The following is a 17,004-nucleotide window of genomic DNA, read 5'->3' as shown; positions in this document are numbered from 1 at the left end:
AATGTGAAAAAAAAGTAATTTTATATATTTTTTATCTTTATTTAATTTCTCATCATCAAATACATATAAGGTACAAAGAGGACATCACATTAAATACATAAAATATGAATACAAACTACATTTTAGTTCATCACCAGGACACACTCGCTCGTATAAACTTAAATACATCTAGCATGTCTTTTTGGCAGAAGACATAATGTCAGGAAAGAGCATTTCGTCTGGTCATCTGTTGACACGATTTCTTATATGTTTTGTTTCTGAATAATATTTATAATGTAATTTAATTTATCCTTAATGTCTAGATAACACCGACAACACTTTTTATTTTCCCGTTCTATACATTTTTCAAGTTAAACTCGAGTTTTATGATTACTCATTCTGAATTTTAAAATATTTGTCTAAACAGAAGGTACAGTTTATATATAATTTAAGTCTTTTGCTTTTTTTTGTTAGCCCTAAGCCACCTCTGTTTGAATTGATCACATACAATGATGCTTTAGTAAAATTTATTTATTTCAACCATATATATCACTCAAAATGTATTGTACATGTGTTTCAAAAATAGTAAAATCCAAATTTATAAAAAAATAAAATGAAGTTCTGATCAATTTGAACTTTTCAAAAAAAAATATTTTTGGTTCAATGCAAGTGATAAGATAATATGTATATAATATAGTAGTAGGAGAATTTTGACTATTTTCTTATAGTTGATTAAAAGTCATCAATGGAACTGAAATGAAAACATTGAAAAGAATTTCAAGACACATTTTATGAATAATACAACATGTGAACGCGAGATTCTGTCGTGATATTGTCAAATATGTCTATAAGTATACCACACTTGTTCATAGTATTGGCTTGACTGTATCCTAAAATGCATTTTTCATACAGCCAAATATCTTCATTTTTTCGTATCTTTCGTCATACTGTTTCCTGCCTTATATTTCCCAAGAATTTTAAACCATTAAACCAGTAATGATTTACTTGACGCCATTCTAACAATTGTCCGTGACTCCTTTTGTGGCATTCAGAACGATATCGATTCTCTGCGACTCTCTTTTCGGCATTCGGAACTGAATTGTCTTTGACAACTTTATAGGCCATAAGGAGCTGGTAATGTCAATATCGATATTATGCAAAATATTTTTTACCGTTCTTCAGATGCTTATGAATTTTTCAGATCATTGTTAAATATGATAGAAATCGAAAGAAAACTTATGCTAGCATTTTTTTGCTTTTATCATTTCTGCAATCTTTTTAATCCATTCGGCTGCTTTTCCACTTGTTTGTCTTGATTTACACATGGCAATTATATATAAACAGTTTGTTTTGCAAACAATAATGTATGTTTGTCCATTAAACGAAACAAATTGCCCAGGATCACGTGTTTTGATGCAATACGTCACACCTTTTATCCGTATAGTTTCAGCCTTCTCATTATCTAAACACTTCTTGACATTCTGAAAGAAAGAAACAAATAGTAAGGACATTGATAAGAAACGTTTTCAATTACTTTGAATTCGTTATAATTGTTTAAGGGATATGCTACTTTTTGTTTTCGTGGATGAACTTAGAATTTAGAATGTAGATTTTTGCAAAACATCGCAATCAAATATCCCCGAAAATGTAAATTTCCCTCAATCCATGAACATGAAAAAAGAACTGTGAAATATCGAACTGAGAGTCAGAGAACAAAAGTTATATCACAAATAGATATGCGATGAAAGTATGTTGCCTTATTGATGTCTTCTGATTATTGATTTCAAATTGGTTGATTTTCGTTTATGTGAGTAGTTATCAAAGGTACCAGGATTATAATTTAGTACGCCAGACGCGCGTTTCGTCTACATAAGACTCATCAGTGACGCTCATATCGAAACAGTTATAAACTAAACAAATACAAAGTTGTAGAGCATTGAACAAAGGTACAATCTAAGCGTTTAAAACCCCAAAAAGGTAAAAAAAAACAAAAAAAAAACACTTAACAGCAGTATTGCTCATAAAAAAAACAAAAAAGAATGCAACAACCACCTTTCACTAAGAACACTAAGATTTAGCAACACAAACCCTACGGTGACTGGGATTGACATCAATATCAATCATGTGGTCATTTTTTTTTTAATTTCCTGTTTACAAAACTTCGATTTTTTTCGAAAAACTAAGGATTTCATTAGTCCAGGCATAGAATACCTCAGTCATATTTGGCATAACTTTTTGGAATTTTGGATCCTCAATGCCCTTCAACTTTGTACTTGTTTGGTTTTATAAATATTTCTATATGAGCGACACTGATGAGTCTTATGTAGACGAAACGCGCGTCAGTCTTATGTAGACGAAACGCGCGTCTGGCGTACTAAATTATAATCCTGGTACTTTTGATAACTATTGATACAATAACCATGGCACTTACTCATTTTCTCAAAAGTATCGACTAAAATTTCATGAAAACATTCCAAATAAGAAATCAGTGCATATTTATTCCTGGGGTAGGGTGGGGGTCATTCCTGTGGATTACATAGAAGATATAAATGTTACTTACAATTAAGTCTTCATCTGAGACAGTAAAACCTTTCGATACTGCTGCTGTTTCTCCATTGTGACGTATTAAAGCTGCCCCTGTGATGACCAACTTTGAATGTTTCTGCATAATATGGTCAACCCAATGACTCCATATGTTTTTGACCTTAAGAGACCCGCTTCCGTAGGTGCTTAAAAGAAGACTCATGGTTTTGTATGGTATGTTGTGGTGCTTCTTGAAATAATCTATTACGTAAGATGTGTCTGAAAAATGTAAAAATAATTATAAATAAATGTTCCCAATGCTAACGTTCAAAATTTATCATCTTTGTAGTAAACTATTAAGTATTCTATGCTTTTAATTTCATTAAATAATAACAGTTTAATATGAATGCAGAAAAACACCAATAAACAGTAAAAATGGCCGTGAAAGACCATAAACGATATGTTTAGTATAAACATCAACAAAAGCATAAAATTGGGAAAACACAAACACTAAACACCATTTAATGTGCTTGATCTATAGGTAAAGTGAGAAATTAAAAACTAAATTAAAAACAAATGTTATGTCATATATAACTTTTAAATTTACTTACCTAATTTTTTTTTAAGTTCTCTTGTTTTCAACCAAAATCTTCTGTATATCCTTCTTGTTGATTCAGCAATGGTTATCTGAGGAAAAAAATACTATCAACACTTTATATATCATGAATGACTAAAATTTTCCATTTGTAAATGTATTTATATAATATTGATAAAGTTTCTGATAAAATTGGTCACGTGAATTTAACGGCAAGCGTCACAACTATATGTTTATCATAAGCACGTGTTGATTGTTTACATGGGTTATATACTGTTATTTATCATCTGTAACAGTTGTAGTCATAAACTCAAATCGTAAAATTGGTCAATATGCAGATAGCAAAACAAAAGTTATATATCTAACCGGAAGATATTACCAAATAAGTAAACAATCGGTCTGTAAATTTTTACACTAGGAACACGATTGGTGCCACTTGTGGAGCAGAATCTGCTTTCACTTCCAGAGCATTCATTGATCATCCCAGTTTTTTGATGGGGTTTATGTTTACTATTCTTTAGTTTTCTATGCTGTGTTTTGCAAACTACTTTATTAGTTTGTCCTTTGATAGTGTTTTGCTTTTTCCATGGCGTTGTCAGTTTAATTTCGAAATATGATTTTGAATACACATGAAAATTGAGGTCATTCATATAAATCTAGCGTGAAATGCACATGTATACATTTCACCTCAAACGAACTTCAGTATCATAAAAGTCAGTTAAGGCAGTTCACGAGTTTCACATGAATCCGTCATGTGAAACTCAAATCAATTCCACATTTTAATCCCTTTGAAGTTTATCCCTGTGAAACGAACATAAATTTTTAAAATAAAGTTTTTCAATGCAAATATCATCCAAATTTTAATATTTATTCAAAATCATGAAAATACAAAATTTTGATGTTAAAATGTTCACGTGAGATTTATGTGAAATTCACATTACAATTATCACGTGAGTTTCATGTGTAAGCTCGTGAGTCGAACCTCACGTAAATTGCATTTGAGATTCATGTGAAATTCATGTAAGAAAAATTTTGCCTTAATTTTTATCCATTTGCTTGCATCTTTTATAAAACTTGACCGAACGTGAATAGAATAACATGAATAAGGACTCATCCAATTATTCAAATTTTGAAAAAAATATTCCATTATTGACCGTATGACACATTATTTCACGAACGTCCATAAATATCAAAATTTATCTATATCCTGAATCATGTTTTATGTTGCATGATATGTATTAACTGAGAGTGTGAGTGGCTACCCTATAGTGAGTGGATGATACCCTCTGAATGGTACAATCATGTTTACAATATTCATCACTTGTGGTCAATTGTATCGACATATGTTGGTGGTCAAGACACGTGTTGCTTTCAATAATTTATCTCAGTTTATATCGTTAAATTAGATTAAAAACTAGAGTGCGTGTGATTTCTGGTCTATCATACATTAAGGTACACCCATCATCACTCAATGTAGTTATTGGATTTATTATCATGTTCTTAGTAGTGTTTTACAGATTCATTCGTCCTGTATAGCTCCTGCATCTTAAACGGGGATGTGAAAGAGTAGGTTAAACTGGTAGCAATCACAAAACTTCGAGAAATGAATTTATTTTTATTAAAGATAAGTTTTTTTCTTCATGTTCGAAATATCCGATTTGTTACCAGTTGCATGTTAATTCACTTTGCCAATCCCAATCATCATCCTTGCAGTTTGTCCTATATCAAATACCATCCGTTTGTTTTTCATCTAGACAACACTCAACGACAGTACGGCAGTATAGATAAAGCATTACTCATATTTGTTTTTCGTTTGTTGTTTTGTACATAAATTAGGCCGTTATTTTTCTCTCGTTTGCATTGTTTTAAAATTTGAATTTTATAGCTCAGTATAGGTGTTGCTCATTGTTGTCGACCGTACCTATAGCAGTTATAAACTTCTAGGCTGTTTGGTCTTTAATAGAGAGTTGTCTCGTTGTCAAACAAACCACATCTTCTCATTTTCGATACATTTATTGCTTTTTGTAAGTGTGCACTGATAGTTTTCGAATGCCTTTTCAACATGCACATGACAGTTATTTCTGTTTCAATACATTTGCTCTCATTTGCGAATATTGGTAAATCTAAAAGTTAAATTTTAGCCCATGAAAATAAGCTGGTGTAGATAATCTGTGTCAATCGGATTGAGTTGTTGCATGCTATTATTTTTTTAATCTGACTGTAAAAGAAAAAGTGTTCTCTGCTCGTGTATTTGACACCGTATTTGATTTCAACGAAAGAAATCTCTGTATTACTGAAAATTACTACACCAGGGTTTTCGATATCACAGAATAGTCAAACGATTACTAAATTTTTATCATCGCTACAATGATATCCGTAAATATAAATCAATTTGCAGACATCTTTATCTTATATTCGTTCAGGTATTACACATCCAAAATTGTATGGTAATATTCTTTACAAAACACAAAAATGTCGGCATTCACCTCAAAGGCTAACCAAAACCTTTAGACAGACTTATTCGGTAAAGATATAGTGACCTGTTTGTCAAGTCATTAAGTATTGCATCTTCTGGTGTTAATATTGATTCACTCATAGGGTATTTGCATTGGACATACACATATTTATTCTAAAACCAGTTGTCGGCGTGATACAGTTTTGTTCTTCTCATATATTTTCATGACGGTATGATACTAAACCCCTGACGGTAGACGTTGTACTTGATTTTCATATGATGTAAACATAGTCTTTCAATTAGTTTAATTGAGGTCTGGAGCTGGCATTTCAGTATCATTCTGCTAGTAGTCCTTTGTTCATTTATGTATCATTGTCATGATCAAAATATCTATATACCACAAACAAAAAACTAAAAACAGTAGGAAAATCAATCATGAATTATATGACAGCCAAGGGTCACACATAGAAATATCCCTACCCCCTAAAATGACATAGATTATGAAATATTGAACCTTAAATTCACACAGAAAATATTGCATACGTACTTCATAATGCAAAAGCACGTGTCTATTAATGACAATCCGCTGATATCTTTATGTCGTTAAGTTGTTTTTGTCGTTGGGTGGTGTATCATTGACGTATATTACTTAATATTTCCTATTTTGCACGGTGTTGTGGTTAGCGCATCGGACTACTTACACAAAGGTTCCTGATCCCGTCGAAAGGGGACAACAAAGGAGTGTGTTAAGAGAGAGCCAAATCTCTTGAACGTAAAGGACACCCTTGCAGATTATTCAGGATAATGCCGCTACAAGGCAGCACTCGGACCCGCAAAGTGGAAAGGGATTAAGATAAGTTGCAATAACTTGTTTCCCAATCCACTATAAATAAATATATTTAAACTAAACCTTTATTCATTTAAATTGAAGTAACAGAAACACAAATAAAAGTTGGAGGTGACTTATAGTGCGTATGTCCTGGCCATTTCAATTGTATCGTATATTATTTTATCAATTTAACTCTTTCCACCCGATAGTAACAATTGAATGGGTCACCATTTATGTCAAACATATATTATCAGTCCTTCTCTTGAAGAATAAAAAATACGTTACGTATGTCCATGCATATTAAACATTAATACTAATATCTATGAAATATTTCACAGTGTACACAATTTTATTAAATAGTTACAAACAATATTTTTTATTCAATGAAAAAGGGAATACTATAGAGCGTGATCTGAAATAAAATTGTATTTTTCCAGTTGGAATGGTAGTAACATGTAATTTTGATCCACTGAGAATAGTTGCATGCAATTGTCTTCGACTGAGAATTGTAGTAACATGTAATTTTAATCCACTGGGAATAGTTGAATGCAATTTTCTTCCCCTGGGAATAGTTACATGTAATGTTCTTCCCCTGGGAATAGTTACATGTAATTTTCTTCCCCTGGGAATAGTTACATGTAATTTTCTTCCCCTGGGAATAGTTACATGTAATTTTCTTTCACTGGGAATAGTTACATGTAATGTTCTTCCACTGGGAATAGTTACATGTAATTTTCTTCCCCTGGGAATAGTTACATGTAATTTTCTTCCCCTGGGAATAGTTACATGTAATTTCTTCCCCTTGGAATAGTTACATGTAATTTTCTTCCACTGGGAATAGCTACATGTAATTTTCTTCCACTGGGAATAGTTACATGTAATTTTCTTCCCCTGGGAATAGTTACATGTAATTTCTTCCCCTTGGAATAGTTACATGTAATTTTCTTCCACTGGGAATAGCTACATGTAATTTTCTTCCACTGGGAATAGTTACATGTAATTTTCTTCCACTGGGAATAGTTACATGTAATTTCTTCCCCTTGGAATAGTTACATGTAATTTTCTTTCACTGGGAATAGTTACATGTAATTTTCTTCCACTGGGAATAGTTACATGTAATGTTCTTCCCCTGGGAATAGTTACATGTAATGTTCTTCCCCTGGGAATAGTTACATGTAATTTTCTTCCCCTGGGAATAGTTACATGTAATTTCTTCCCCTTGGAATAGTTACATGTAATTTTCTTCCACTGGGAATAGTTACATGTAATTTTCTTCCACTGGGAATAGTTACATGTAATTTTCTTCCCCTGGGAATAGTTACATGTAATTTCTTCCCCTTGGAATAGTTACATGTAATTTTCTTCCACTGGGAATAGTTACATGTAATTTTCTTCCACTGGGAATAGTTACATGTAATTTTCTTCCCCTGGGAATAGTTACATGTAATGTTCTTCCACTGGGAATAGTTACATGTAATGTTCTTCCACTGGGAATAGTTACATGTAATTTTCTTCCACTGGGAATAGTTACATGTAATTTTCTTCCACTGGGAATAGTTACATGTAATTTTCTTCCACTGGGAATAGTTACATGTAATTTTCTTCCACTGGGAATAGTTACATGTAATTTTCTTCCACTGGGAATAGTTACATGTAATTTTCTTCCGCTGGGAATAGTTACATGTAATTTTCTTCCACTGGGAATAGTTACATGTAATTTTCTTCCACTGGGAATAGTTACATGTAATTTTAATCCTAAGGGAAGGAGACATATAGTATTCCACTGGAAACAGTTGATTTCAATTTGAAAACACTGAGAATAGTTAAATATAATTTGTTTCCACTATTAATAGTTTCATTAGTTTGATGGGACTGTCAACAAAGTGAGAGGTTTAATCCACCATTTTCTACATTTGAAAATGCCTGTACCAAATCAGGAATATGACAGTTCTATTCGATTCGTTTTTGATGTGTTTTGTCATTTCATTTTGCCATGTGATTATGAACTTTCTTATTGGATTTTCCTCTCAGTTCAGTATTTTTTGTGATTTTACTTTTTTCATGTTATTTGAATCAAATGTAATAGGTACATGCACTTTTCTTCTAGTACTGGGAACAGCTACATGCAATTTTTTCCCACAGGGGATATTTACACGCAAAAAGGAGGATCACCAAAAATACTGAACTCAGAGAAAACAATCCAAAAAAGAAAATTCCTAATCAAATGGCAAAACGACAGCTCAAACACATCAAACGAATGGTTAATAACTGTCTATGCGGAATTTTCCTGCCGAGAATAGAAACATGCAATTTGAATTAAGCACTATAATGTTTTACAAGCCTTTAAGGTTAAAATTTTAATGGAAATAAAACAAAATTCGTTTATACAGAATTTATATCAAACATTTTTTGCATTTAACACTGTTTAATCAAACGAATATATTCGTTTTAAAGTATTGTCGTAAATTTCCATAAAAAGATCAAATAAATAAAGTAAATATCTAATATACGTCTATAATTTTATCGCTTGATTTTTACTATGCAGTCTGTATTTTTCCTACACGCAACACATACGTGATACTTATAATCTAGGTGATTGTGACCGATTATTTTACACAAATTGTACAAGTAATGATAATAATAATCTTGGTTATCTCAATAAACTTATTATTCATAGATAATGAAAATATGTCAATATTTTCTATTACGCTTTGCTAGATATTTTTTTCTATTGATATCAAATTAGATTTTTTTTTTAATTTTTAGAAGGAAACGGATGTTTAATTCGTGAATTAGGTAAGGCACAAACAATTTAGAAGATATATTTATTTGGTCCAAGAGGGTAATACAATTAGTTTGTTGACGCCAGAGACAACCAACACAATAACAAACACATAACAAAATGAACATGCAATCAACAGACAACACAACTTAAACGGAAAAGAGAATCCCAACAAAGAAAAAAACAGGCGTTTTAGTTTTCTGGATCTTCGGTCCCATAAATGTTGCTCATCTAAAATCTAGGATTTTATAATCTGTGTTATGGTTTCATACCAAAACAGATTTGTAAAGTATATATTGTGACCCTATATATGTATTTGCCATAGTCTCTAGTGGATAGTTGTCACTTTATCAATCATACTACGTCTCCTTATACTTTTAAACCCATAATCTCTCAGCGCATTCGAATCATCCTACCATATGTCGTTGAATGTGAAAGATTGAACATTATATACGAGAGGATATAGGAGAAGCAAGAGAATAAAATAGACAATGCAAAAAACTTCTGGAATTATCTTTTAATCCGAAAGGGAACGTAAGCAGGCGTTTTTCCATTCGTTGTTCAATTAGATAATGAGTCTGATTTCATTAACTAATAAACCATTGCTAAGAATTTAAAGCCATATATGCATTATTACCAAAACACTTCCTTGTTCCTTGTAAATAAACAATATACATCATCGAACATCTACTTTTGGTTGAGTGATAGGTTGATACATAGCGAAACACATCGAAATTGAGAACACATCTGGATAATGTGTGCTACAACAATATTTCATTTGTTTTGTTTTTTTCTCATTGTAATCACTTAAATATTGGCGAGTTTGATAAATTGTAAAGATGAAACCATGGCCACTGCAACAGTTTTTTGTTGAGTTTATTTATATACGTTTTACACGCTTGCTTAAAGTTACATATAGATTACCATGTGACATTATAAACGGGGACATTGCTGGCCATCCATATTTTCCTTGTGTACAGTTATTGGATAAAAGTGAGTTCCCCACTCAAAAAATGTCCTACCATTTCATCAAATCGTTATTTTTACCAAGTTAATACATGACTGGTTTTTGTATAAAATAAATACCATAAGATGTAGAAGTGTTTATAGATTTATAGATTATAATTCATTAGGCCATGATATTATTCATGCTCTTTTTTAATTTAGTCGAGGTGAACACAAATAATGATATTTCCTGAAAAGTTTGCTATGTATTGTAACCAAATTAGAGACATAAACAATTGCATTTGTGTGTAACCCAGGAGATAATGAATACGAACATATCGAACATTAAACAACATAAAACTTCATCCATGGTGTTTATTTTATAAAAAACGCTCATTAAGTTGCTTAGTAATAACGTTTTGAAAAATATCGATTTTATTTTAAATAGAAGTCGGTCATTTACAAACGTATCAACCATATCGTATACGTTGCCGCATCTGCAGATATATCAAAAAATATTATGTGATCCCGAGCTTATTAATAAGACACGCTTCATTTATAAAAAATCAAATAATTGGAATCTCTTCGAAAAAATCAAACATACACTTTCAATATGTGTGATAGTGGTGTTTTGTAAAAAAATGAGGGGTTCTATCAACTACATTTTCATGCCCATAAAAAGGACCCAATGTAGGGCAGCTACACGAATATCGTACGCACTCCCTTAATAATCTAGTTAAAATAATATTTCAAGATCTTATATGAATAAACACAAAAAAATCCTCATCTTTGCTACTTATATACATGTAAGGAACTTTGAATATTGTTCATTTGCGATTTTATCATAAAAGGTAATAGAAAAGTACTGAGTATCACTCTATTTGTCATATTACAACTTTATTCAACATGAGAACAAGTTCATACACAGCTAGTAAACGATTTTACTGTATTCCCTCCTATCATGCCTGTAAACTGTTTCAACTATCCAGAATATCTTTAAAAGTCGAGTAACATAAACTCGATATTCCCTAATTATTTTGTAAATTTCTGCATTAGAAATTAATCAGTCGCCCATTTGCATTATTGAAAGTACATAAAATTAAAGCTCGGGATAATAATATGCTGTATTTTGGTATATCTGCAGATACGGATACGTCAACGTATATGATACGGTTGACACGTCTTTAAATGACCGACCTCTATTGATAAGACATTTTCTGAGTGGGAACTCACTTTTGTCCTAAAACTGCACGTACATATTTTACTTTCTTGTGCTGTTTTGATAACATATTTCATTGTGCATATCATTTTCTTTTCCTTAATCGTCTGTTTAATCTTAATATAAGTTAGATCCATTTAGTCACCTGTAGTACATTGGTTAACTTATAGTGTACTTTGATTATTTAAATTATTTGTTATCATTTGTTATTATTACTCAATTTATTTCACTTGACTGGGCGGAGTTTAAACGATTCGCTCATAATAAACCAGTCCATCTATAGTTAGGGGTTTAAGGATAAACTCAAAAATGAAGTGTCCAGTCATTGTTTTGTAAATTCCTTTGATGTCACTGATAGGTGATAAGAAATCAGTAATAATTATAACGGTAATCATCCTTATCACACACATTTTCACATAGACTGTCCTTATGCAAATTAAAACCTAAGCTCCGCCCGATCAGTTGAAATAACATTGGTAATAAACTAGTCCTTGAATTTAAAAAAAAAAAGTTTCCGCATTATTTGAGTGTTTACTAAGTCCTACTTGCCAAGGTTACTAGTTGGATTGATGTACTTTTAAGGGATATTAGTTTTGTTTACAACTTACTGGAACGCATCCTAGGACATGTTTTCATAAAGTATAATTATGAATATTCACTACGGTACTCAAATGAATCATTGACTTTCAAATATTTGGCTTTGATCTTTACTGGTACAGGTTAATCAAAAAGAGCACTTTGCACGCATTGAATTATATAACACGTTATTTTCGATGATTTGCAACATATTTAAAACATCAAAAAAGGAAAAAAGAAGGTTTTGTCTATATTAAAACTCATCATCAATTCTATCTTCTGTCTCTTTAAATTCCATTACTAGTATCAGTCTTTAAAGGGAAACTTCGCAAAAAAATCAAAAATTGATATTATGTTCATTCTGTATAAAAATGCTCAAATTCATAGATATTAAAGTTTTATTCCGCTAGATAAGCGATCACCATCGATTTTAAATTTAGAGTATCAATTCTCCGAGATCCGCCATCTTGTCTTCTTTCCCGATGAATAAAAACGATATGTCTATAAACCACAAAGAAACAAAACTACAGTAACCGATGTAGTCGTAATTGCGTGTCGATATCTTGTCAATCGTACGGTTGTTTAATCTGACTAACTAACTTGATACGGAAAATATTCTTACTTTTTTTAAAATACCATGGTCTGTTGTTTTTTAACTGTTGATATTGGAATTAGGTGAAAAGTCAAAGTTGAAATCATAATTAAGTGTTCCGTGAAAATTGTTTTCGAAAATCTAATTTGTTCATAATTCTTTAAAGTAATAAACTTTTTTCAAATATATTTTGATCTTCCCTCATCTGATCACCAGCATGGCTAAAGGTATTACTTCCAAAGGTATTGTGAGGGGTGTGAGGTGACACGTCCAGGTATTCAAGCGATTTCCTGTCGGGCTTGCAAGTTCATGCATCGTTTCACTTTTGCAGGTATTGATCAGTGTACACGGCTGATAACTTATAACTTATAACTTTCCATTTTGAACTATCAGATGTATAATATACAACTCTGTCTTACTTGTCATTACTAAACTCATACGCTTGTTTATAAATAACATTTCTGGTGTAAAGAATATAATTCATAAAAATATAAATAATACCCAAAAAATAAGATTTGATGAAATTAAAATCTATTTAAATATTTTTTCCAAGGGTGAATTTGGGAAAATGTAATATATAGTCATTGTCAATAGTGAAGGACAGATTGGAACAGACCAGAAATATTGATTTAAAAAAATGTACGCACTTGCCGACGATTCGTTTATACGACTGGATAGAAAGTTACGGAACTATAGCGCAATTTAAAATATATACGTGTATACATTGAACATAAGAAAAAAACATATATTTTGAATAAATAGGGGTAAAAGTGTTGTAAATAGACTAGTCCACGTCCCGGTCCACGTATGCCAACAATATGTAATCATCGAATGTCGAAAGACTACAGTTGTATACCAAAAGAAGAAGAGAACCAATTTGATTTAAATACAGGTCGATGTATAACTTTTGCTTTGGTTCACTGAAGCTGTGGACCTAGGAAAATCACAGATTTATATTTCAATAAGATTGTTCTCAAACAAAGGAAGGAATTCGTCATCACAATTGTTATATATACCACTGGACGAATACTAATTATCCCCAGGGGATGGTTTAAAATATTTTGCTGGGAAACTTTTGAGTATCAAAGTTTCAAATTAATTTCGGGATTTAATTTCTTTCTTGGTATTCAATAACAGAAAAAAGAATAAATTACTTGTTCGCTAAATAGGGATATTCTTGTCAGATAAAAGAATTTTAGTTATATTTAAAAAATAGGGAAATATGACATTAAATTGGTTCTGTCTTTTTTAAAACATCGTTAAAACGATGTGTGTCTAAGGTGAACGCCACAAGAACCCTGTAATACTAGTACGAGAGTATAGCATGTAAACATTCCTTCTCAATAATATGGTTGTTTTGGAAATCTTTTCATACAGATTGACAACTCATTGTCCGATATGCATGTAATATTTGCCACATGACGCCCATAGTTCTTTCTACCATCATCACCTTATTCTTTGATATTGCTGTAAACATTGATGGTTCACACCCAAACAAAATGGGAGTAATGAACCTTCAGAGCTTCTCCGTGTTATACACTTGTGAAATATATAGACGAAATTTCTGTTTTGAAATGAATCTACATCTCACAAACAGGATTTTCAAATAACGATTTTGAGTAATCACCTTACAAACCAATATAAACGTATGGCAAGATATAACCATGAAGGAATTTAGTTTTTGTCAGGCGCAAGAACTCATCACTATATCATAATCGTAAACGTATATATATGCATACAGTTTCAAATATCAAGAACAAGCGGTCGATGTCGATAGTCTGTTTTCTAACTGTTCAGAGTTAGACATGTCACTTGTTCATTCTTGGAAGCCTTCATATTCCCCGTCTAACGATGGGAACTCTTTCTGATTGTGTTGACTATAAATGCTTGTATTGTAATTATGTCGTTTATCTGTACAAGCGGTTGCATTTCCTCTCCTTTCCCAACAAACAAACGAACGAAACGCCACTAGTCTGATTTCTCTGGAGCTCATCCTCAATGGCTCTTATACGTCAGGAAACTTACATGTATACTAATAATGATTGTTTCATGAACAACGATGTATGAACGAACTATTATAAATTCGTCAATATCTGTTATGCATGACTAAAATATAACTTTTATTACAACTACTGTATTACTTATTTGGATTAATGACGGCTATCGTGTTCAACATTGCACAAATATTATTATAGAAATTTTTCAAAAAATCCTCAAAAATTCTCAAAGAAATAATGCCTTAGCTTAGATAATTGGTATTCTTTTCACAAAAAGTTCGTGTAAATAATTGTCAAATGAATTTAATTATGTAAGAATAAAATGTTAAAAAGAAACTAAAAAAAAATTATGCATGTTGTATGTTGTATTTTTTTGTCAATTAAAAACTTTAAAATTGCAATAGTTTTATAAGCATTTAAACACAGTCAGATTTGAATACAAGTTAAGAAATTCCGGTAAAGTCAATGATATCAAACAGATGTACAATGGTATATCAAATTGGGCAAGGATTTGTATAGTTAGTCTAACTATACAAATCCTTGAATTGGGTAATATTGCATTTAGTTTTTATTAAAGATTAAAACTACTATTTTTTGCTTCATATTTGAATCTTTACGCCAATTGCCGATTAGAAAGTAATCAAAAATTGTTTCCTTTTATTTTTATACACTTTTGGAATTACGAATCAGAATTTTATTTTCAATTAATTTACACAATTTAATTATTGTATCTTTATTCTCATCGTGTATTAAATCTTAGTGTATTAACATCATGGCAGCATATACTCTTTCTAATCCTTTCTGTTTATCATTTCCAAATAACAACATTAATACCTGTGTACGCTTGAACTCACACCTGCGGCTAAATAGCTACAAGGTAAACGAATTGACCTCAAGCCGAGAAATATACAGTGACCTTTACAAAATAATATACACACTCTGCTCACACATTAGTTGCATTGAAATGATTATCAAAACAATAACGGTAAATAGAATTGAAATATTTTCAGATCAATATCAGTAAAAATGTTCAATAAATATTTTATGAAAAAAATCTCAACAATAATTAATTAAATTTATTCAAAAACATTTACTAGAGATAATTTTATAGGAGTTTAATTCAATCAATACAAAACGGTATATATATGCATATTTACTTTCGTTCATTCTTATATTGTGGTTAATAACTTCGACCATTCGTCAGCTGTGCGCTTTTAATTACGTATATTGTCGATAAGCTATAAGAGTTAAACAGATTTTATTTTTTCCCAGAATTCAATGAATCGGTCTAATACGTCACGACCCACTCGAGAATTCAACCAAAAAAGTTACAAATACTTGATTTTCTCCGTTATTAGAAGGAATATAAATTTAAAACTTTGCAAATGTGTTTTTTATGTTAAGATGAACATAATTAGATGATAAGTAAAAAATCGCGGAATTTCCCTTTAAATTCCATTACAAGTATCAGTCTTTCAATCCATTACTAGTATCAGTCTTTAAATTCAATTAATAGTATCAGTCTTTAAATTCTATTACTAGAATCAGTCTTTAAATTCCATTACTAGTATCAGTCTTTAAATTCCATTACTAGTTTCAGTCTTTAAATTCAATTACTAGTATCAGTCTTTCAATCCATTACTAGAATCAGTCTTTCAATCCATTACTAGTCTCAGTCTTTAAATTCAATTACTAGTATCAGTCTTTCAATCCATTACTAGAATCAGTCTTTCAATCCATTACTAGTCTCAGTCGTTCAATTCCATTACTAGTATCAGTCTTTAAATTCAATTACTAGTATCAGTCTTTCAATCCATTACTAGAATCAGTCTTTCAATCCATTACTAGTCTCAGTATTTCAATTCCATTACTAGTTTCAGTCTTTAAATTCAATTACTAGTATCAGTCTTTAAATTCAATTACTTGTATCAGCATAACATGTTATTATGTAGAAATACTATAAAAAGGGAAAATTAAAATAAACAGTACAATAAAGAACAACTGTGTCATGACTGATTATATTATCAACACATCATATGAAACTAAGAGAAAAAACTGAAAATGCCATGGCAAAAAACAAAACAAAAAGCTCCGAAAAAAATCCCAGAAAAAAACCCCAAACTAGACAACGAACAAACAGTACAAAACTCATGTCAAAGAAAACTAAAGACGGAGCAACACATATTCCACAAAAAAAGCGGGGGGAGGTGTATATCAGGTCAGTGGGTAATATATCGGAATACTATACTTCCGTATATCGTATGTCAGTACTCGGTTTGTAATGGAAAATTATTTACAAAATAATTACCACATCTGAGATATTTGAAAAAAAATAGTATTTAAGTACAAATGTATATCATATGTAACTATTAGCTCAAAAGCACGTTTTCAAGAAGATTGATTTACACTCCAGTATTAACCGATTTAACTTTGAAGTCGATAGCGCAACTGCAAACCTGGATAAAGTAGAAACCAAAGAGCACACGAATACAGAATAGATAAACTCATCACA

The 17,004-nt window shown here is 31.1% G+C and overlaps 1 long non-coding RNA gene across 1 annotated transcript; it reads right to left on the bottom strand.

The window, feature by feature from the left end:
- Nucleotides 1-249: 249 nt before the first annotated feature.
- Nucleotides 250-3,240, bottom strand: LOC134693897 (uncharacterized). The gene is made up of 3 exons (XR_010102510.1): nt 3,114-3,240; nt 2,540-2,781; nt 250-1,460 (listed from the first exon to the last, which is right to left on the bottom strand). It is a non-coding gene; the product is annotated as an uncharacterized LOC134693897 (long non-coding RNA).
- Nucleotides 3,241-17,004: the final 13,764 nt, after the last annotated feature.

The sequence above is a fragment of the Mytilus trossulus genome, chromosome 12 (genome assembly GCF_036588685.1).
Source record: "Mytilus trossulus isolate FHL-02 chromosome 12, PNRI_Mtr1.1.1.hap1, whole genome shotgun sequence".
NCBI lineage: Eukaryota > Metazoa > Mollusca > Bivalvia > Mytilida > Mytilidae > Mytilus > Mytilus trossulus.
Note: the sequence above shows the minus strand (reverse complement) of the source record. Positions and strands in the feature narration are given on the sequence as shown.